At 39.5% G+C, this 6,594-nt stretch overlaps 1 long non-coding RNA gene across 1 annotated transcript; it reads left to right on the top strand.

Moving 5' to 3' along the window:
- Positions 1–4,280: 4,280 nt before the first annotated feature.
- Positions 4,281–5,959, top strand: LOC143183707 (uncharacterized). The gene is made up of 3 exons (XR_013002642.1): positions 4,281–4,652; positions 5,070–5,217; positions 5,300–5,959. It is a non-coding gene; the product is annotated as an uncharacterized LOC143183707 (long non-coding RNA).
- Positions 5,960–6,594: the final 635 nt, after the last annotated feature.

Genomic DNA, 6,594 nt, shown 5'->3' on the forward strand with positions numbered 1-6,594 from the left:
CAAGGCTTCACACAAAAAGAGGAACAAGGTGTTCCATAATGAAACTTATCGGTCCCGCAATTGAAATATTGCCGCGATACCAGTCGACACGGAATAAGCAGCTTGTTCGCAAATGGACCTCCAGTAGTTCCGCTTCTAGCCTTTGAGGAATAATCTTCTTGAGGTCCTTCAGCAGTCCTTATAAAGGTGGAAGCAAGTATTGAGGCGAGCCCAACGACGGTTTTATAATTGCTGATCTAGTCGGAATGATGCCTGAGCTCCCGTCGTGAGCACTGTAACAAACAGGTTGGTATCAACGTTCAATCAATTGTGTGCGGTCGTCAAGGCGGGCTTATAGAAATGGTTAAGCGTTAATTACAACGAGGAATAGAAATTACAGTATTACGTTATTTAGGCTGGAAATATTATTTAGCAGATTTAACCATGCACTTCGTCCTACTTAGAGCAGTTAAAAGAAAGATCATTATCAGCTGCAGTACATTTGGTGCATGCTCATATTTCAGTCCACCTCTGTGCAAATACCTAATTAGCTAAGCACTCTAATCTCTCTCATTATTGATCATCAATTTTCGATTCAAATTTTATGCCTGAAATAACCTCCATTAATTAGCTTCTAATTTCAACTAGATTCGATAGATATTAGTCGAAATCCACAAAAAATAACCTTTTGGTTTTTGGAACAAGGGAAGAAATTTCGAATCCTCCATCAGACATTCACTCACTCATACCCTTAACTGAAAAGCATGAACCAGCATTGCCACTTAGGCCCAATTATCCTCCATTCTCACTCAATTACTGCCAAGCACTGTGCAACGCGAAGCACGCGATAACGAGTGCGGTGATTCCTAATTAGCCTTCTGGATCGGAGGCGATCCGATAATGCGTGTTCACGAGTATTTGACGTCCGACAATTCGCTCGCCAAGGCGAGTCAATCGTCGCTAGACCTTCACTGAGGTAAATTTTAACGGCCAATAATTCTCAGTGTTCCATTATGTCCCAATAATGACACACTGTGCGACTGAATGGGTTTGCCGTACGGATAAGCGGTCAGTTTACGTTCCATCGACGAGACAAATGTGGCCCAGACTCGTTGACCCATAGAGTGACGACGTACTCGAGAATGTACTGCATGAATGGCACGCGAACGAAACCAAAGTGGTGAATGACCGATCGAGGGTTACTGTTTTGTTTCATTATGTCATCTTGTCATTTAAGAGCGGTGCGTGTTGGGGAGTTTCGTGACGTATTGACAATTTTAAAGTATCTATGAAGAGAAAATTTATCGTTGAATGTTGCCTCACTGATAAATGAATGACGTTTCAGCAATTTATAAAATAGTAACAAAAGGATAAATGATTTTATAGTAAGTGGAGTTATTTTATTTGTCCAGATCAGAGATCTGCGCACTCTGTTTGAAAAGCTGAAGATTAGAGTATTTTATTTTGCAATTGATAAGAGGAGCTGTGGAAGAAACAGTGAACTGGTTAAGTACACAGTGACGATGGACCTTGGAGAATGTACTGTGGCGTGGAGGAGGGAATTCTTGGAAGAAGTGTGAAATCGTAAAATAATCATTGGTCTGAGAAGAGTCCACACATGTCCATACTCTATAATAAATCTACTACTCTTATCACGAGTCACTGAAGAATTGACTTAAGAGCAAGATGACACTATTCGGCATTAGAAAGTGATTAAGTCAACCATTATTCGGACAGTTGCCGAAATGATAAGTTAACTGGAAATAATGTGTTCACTTCAACGCCCCAGGCACTTTATAAGTAATTTCAAGAGTGTACTAACTTTCTGAACTTTATTAACTTTTCTCACGGATATTAACTTCACTTTGATTGTTCATAAAAATATTATGCGAATCTTAAGGTTAAGAGCGATATTAAATACTCTAGCCTCTAGATATTCGTATTAAGTTTCACTATCGAGATTTCATGGGTAAAATAAAAGCCTATAGGAATTATAAAATACAATGTCTTCCATTTCGGATAATATACTTTTTATTTCAGAAATGTTGTCCTGTGACAAATTCTAGCTGTTACTGTGGAATCCCCGCGATAAGCGCGGCAGAAAGGAATGCACGTGTTTCGGTATTGCAACATCCGCGCTCTTGAATATGCATGTTTATACAGAAACCTGAATGTTCCAGACAAGCTGCGCGATTTACGAGATGGAATGGCGATTCCAAGGTGAATCACGGATAAGAGCTTTGAAACTTGGCCAAATTTATGTTATGCAAAACATCTCTCTTTTTGACAGATAAGCACTTGGATTGACACAGATTTATTTTAGTAGTTTAGATACGTGTGAATTTGAATGTTACACGAGTGTCTGATCATTGGCATCATTTTCTACTCGTGTGTCAATACCAGGAACAATACATCTGCGTTTGAAAACCTAAATGCAACACAAAATTGATATGAAATATAACTCACAAAGCTGAATTTTTCCATGAAAATGTGAGAAGTAAAACAATGTTAAGATTTCTTCATTAAATACACGCGTCTGACCAATATATTCCATCTCCACTTGTCCATCTCCATACAATGGATACCTATACAAATTTCCCTTTCCAGCACCTCATAAAACATTCAATGAACTTAATGTATGTATTAAAACACTTAATTCTCCATATGAACCGTGGCACTCAGGAAAAAGAGGAGCCCATTCAACGCAAAACCACTGAGCAATATTTCTTCTCATTCAAACGTGACTAATGGCTAAGCAATTGGAAAATCAAAGCTCAGAAACAGTAATGTTTCAGACGATATCGCGGCTGCAGTGACAATATTAAATCCTCAGATGGAGAAAACGTGGAAAGAGAACGTGATCGATAGGCCTTCGAGGCATGATTCTCAATAAGAGGTAACGAATGTTTGGCATCAGATATAATCGACACGACTCGAGTCGAGACGTATATTGTCTCATTGACAGCAGATCCGATTCGTATAACGATATACGATTATTCCGGTAGGCATGAATAAGTTGTCCTTGAGGATTGGTATCCTTGCACCTTTCACGGGTCGATCGCGATACATTTTTAATTCTGTAAGTATACGCCTGTCGATAAGAAGAAAAGAAACACTGTCTAACTAGCACTCGATCTCGCAATTAAAGTGTTGCAACCGGTTACCATGAATCGTATGCGTAATCCACGCGAACGTTAGATAAGCGTTAGGTATTCAAACGCCTCAGATGCAGGAAAAAATGGTAAATATTCGATGCACGCGTTTCAACTCCGATTCCTGCGACTCGTTTGACCTTACGCGCCTCCCTCGATTCATGGTATTCACGTGCGCTTCGTTCCATGATGCAACTGGCTTTTAATCTCTCGAATAAGACGGCTGCAACAGAGTAATGATGATGAAGATTCGTTTCGTAATGAACTTTCAAAGCTTATGTCGGCAGTAATTTTTTAATGGAGTCTGTTTATCTGTGAGAGGAAATTTTCAGTAGTTCACGAAGCTTATAAAATATTGATATAAGTTCTTTAATTGACAGGTGCTGAGTCTGAATATTTTTGTAGAAGTTAGCCATTGAAGTAGTTTAAAAAGTTAAATTAACTTTGGGTACGTGTATTCCAGACTGTTTTTATCATTTTTGTTCAAATATTAATTGAAAATTCATTTTCCACGGGATTGAGTGAAGGAATTTATTTCATTCAGCGATTAAACAGCTCGTATTTGCACGTACATGTTAACAAATTATTTGATTGGCATACGTATACTGATAAATTGGAGGAATGCAAACAGGAATCACTCATAGCAAGAAATCAGAATTGTAAATGTAATAATCATTGCAGTGGGAAATATTCATTTAAAATTGTGAATTACTACGAGCTACTGTCATTTTCAGAAAACCTTGAAATGGTATATTTCTTTTTAACCTTCCTCTTTATTCTATCTTTAACACATAACAATTTCAGACGTTTAGGATCGCTGCTACGACATTAATTACGTGTTTCCCTCTTGAAGAACATATTTTACAGATGAACCAAAACGAATGGACGCGTATGAAACTGCTAGAAAATCTATGACCAGCAAACGAAGCAATTCTCCGAGAACACTTTAATTTCGCCGATTTACCAAGCGAAATCCAGCAGCCCCGCAGGGACAAGGGCGACGTTGGTAAATCACCGGACCCAAAGGAACCCTTCTAATTATCTTTGACTAACGATCAACGTCCTGAACCACTGTTTCAACATCACGCCGAGAAAAATGAACATCTGGCGTCGCGTGATGAGGGACAGGAAGGATCCCTTTCCTGCGAACAAAGACGCATTGTGTCTCGAGAAACAGAGAGGAATTAGCATAACCAGCTATTCCAGAGAAAACAGAGATGCTATTCGCCGTTTATTGGAAACTCTGTCCATGATTCGATTACGTCTGAGAAGAAGAATTTCGTACTAGTTCTGGCGCTTCCTAACTTATCTTCTTTGGGCCAATTTCAGCGCTTGGTTTCTGCACAGTTGCACAGTTATCGTGTTTATTTTCGCTTGGGTAGTATAGCTTCGGATGGAATAATAAGATTATGGCACATAACTACCTACTTCAAACATTTCATCGCTTGAACTGGAATAGTGACACAGTTTTGCTGGAGACCAAAAGCAAAATTGAAGATTAATTGAAATTAATCAAACAATGTGAGCACTGTCAACTTACTGTTACTTTGTAATTTTTTCTTTACAGGATTTACTATAACGCCTTCCTAAAATTTGTGTAATGTCGAGTGAAATAACCTTAAAAGTCTATTTCCTACGAGCTCGATAATATTTCAACCCATGTATGACACGGTATCCCAAAATGTCAAAACTTTCGACCACGCAGATATTACAGAAATGGTTCGCGCGTGTTTTCAACCGCATCAGATTTACGTTTTAATTCAAGGCAGTGCAGTTTCGAAAATCCGCAGGGTTTAATCAATAGGAAATGAAGATTTAACTTCGCGTAAAGTAAATTTCCTAGTGAGCCGGATATCCCCTCAATTTAAGCGCAACCAGTTCCAAATTTACGGCGACCGACTAGTGGAACTCGTATTATTTAATTGCAACAATTTCCAGGCAACTTCGCGCCCTCACTTTTGCTCGTAACAGTCTTCCAGTCACTTCCCCGTCGACTACTTCAGAGAGGATCGAACGTCTAAGTAAAGTTAATTGCTTTCGATTCGGGCTCGTTTGACGGCATCTAATTGCCCGGAAACTCCTCCAGGTGGCAATAATGATTGTTTGAACGTTTCGAGGGGCGAGTGTATGAAATTCTGTAATTTACTGTGGCTAATTTTTGTTCGCAGCTCCCAGCGGCAAGGCAAGGCCGGATCAATTCGAAAATTACAAACAAATATCGAAACGTCGGACGAGAGACAATATTCGTTCGGAGGAAATTTCTTCGTCGAATATTTCCCGAGCGACGAATTCATCTCGCTCTCAACGACGCCCTGACGGCAATTTTTCAATAATTTTCCCGCGGAGAATTCGAGGGACGTTATTGTGAAGCGGTGTCTATACGAGGGAATTTCTGAATGTATACAAAATCGTGGTCCATTTGAGACAGGAATACAGGCACGAAGGAAGCTGGATGTAGCATCGACTCCACTTTGTAATCATCATGCAATGGTCATTTAACGAGGAGGTTCTAATAACAAGTGTCGTAAATCTGGCTAGATCAGCGATTATTGTGTAATGAAGATAATAGCACGCAACTGTTAGACTCGAAATGTAATTATCGATCCTTGTCTCGGGATTAGTCATGAAAACAAATAACAAAGTGATTATTCTGTATGTTAACGTAATACTAGTGTTTCATAGAGAACGTATTATTTGTTAATATTGTAAAACTGTTTGTTCACACGTAGTTAAACTGTTAGAATCAGATTTTAACTTTTCGGTACGTTACATCCGAAATTTATTAATCCTGTAATTTTGTAATACAATAATAAAGCGACTACAGAGGAAACTTACTAATGGAAACTCATTTAACATAAACTACAAATCTCTTCAGAAGAATAATTCATTAATTCCCGAAGAATATATTAAAAGAAACTATTTCACAAAATAATCTCGAGTCCACGCAATGAAGCAACAATTACCGAAGCACTGATAAAATTTCTAATCGATCATAGAAAAATTCGCTAGCAGAGCACCTTACCTTCACAAAGTGGACATCCTCGACAACTGGTGAATTACACTGTGAGTGTAGCACAAGATTCCCTCCCTTTTGTTCCATGCACGATCGGCGAGATCGTTGGTAATCGGTCGACGAATGAAATAACACTGGATCGAACACGAAATCCCGCGGTCAAAGCATCGTATATAGCCCCACCAGCATCTTTTCACCGGTCGCGAGAGTGCGATGTATCGGGTGCAGCTATTTGAGTAGGGATTTCGATGCTTATCGAGGCAGAGAGAACGGCTATCTGGTATTCGAGGCACACGCTCGATTGTTACACCTCGGTATTGATCCCGTGGCTCGCAATTTTTGAGCGGTTTTTTGAGGGGATAATACACGGGAGCTGTTTCAAACAGGATAGCGTGCGATGGAGAAAGGGATTCGGGCCACTTTGTGCTGCCTCTCCTAAATAGGGATCAA

This window comes from Calliopsis andreniformis, chromosome 9 (assembly GCF_051401765.1).
Source record: "Calliopsis andreniformis isolate RMS-2024a chromosome 9, iyCalAndr_principal, whole genome shotgun sequence".
NCBI classification, from domain to species: Eukaryota; Metazoa; Arthropoda; class Insecta; order Hymenoptera; family Andrenidae; genus Calliopsis; species Calliopsis andreniformis.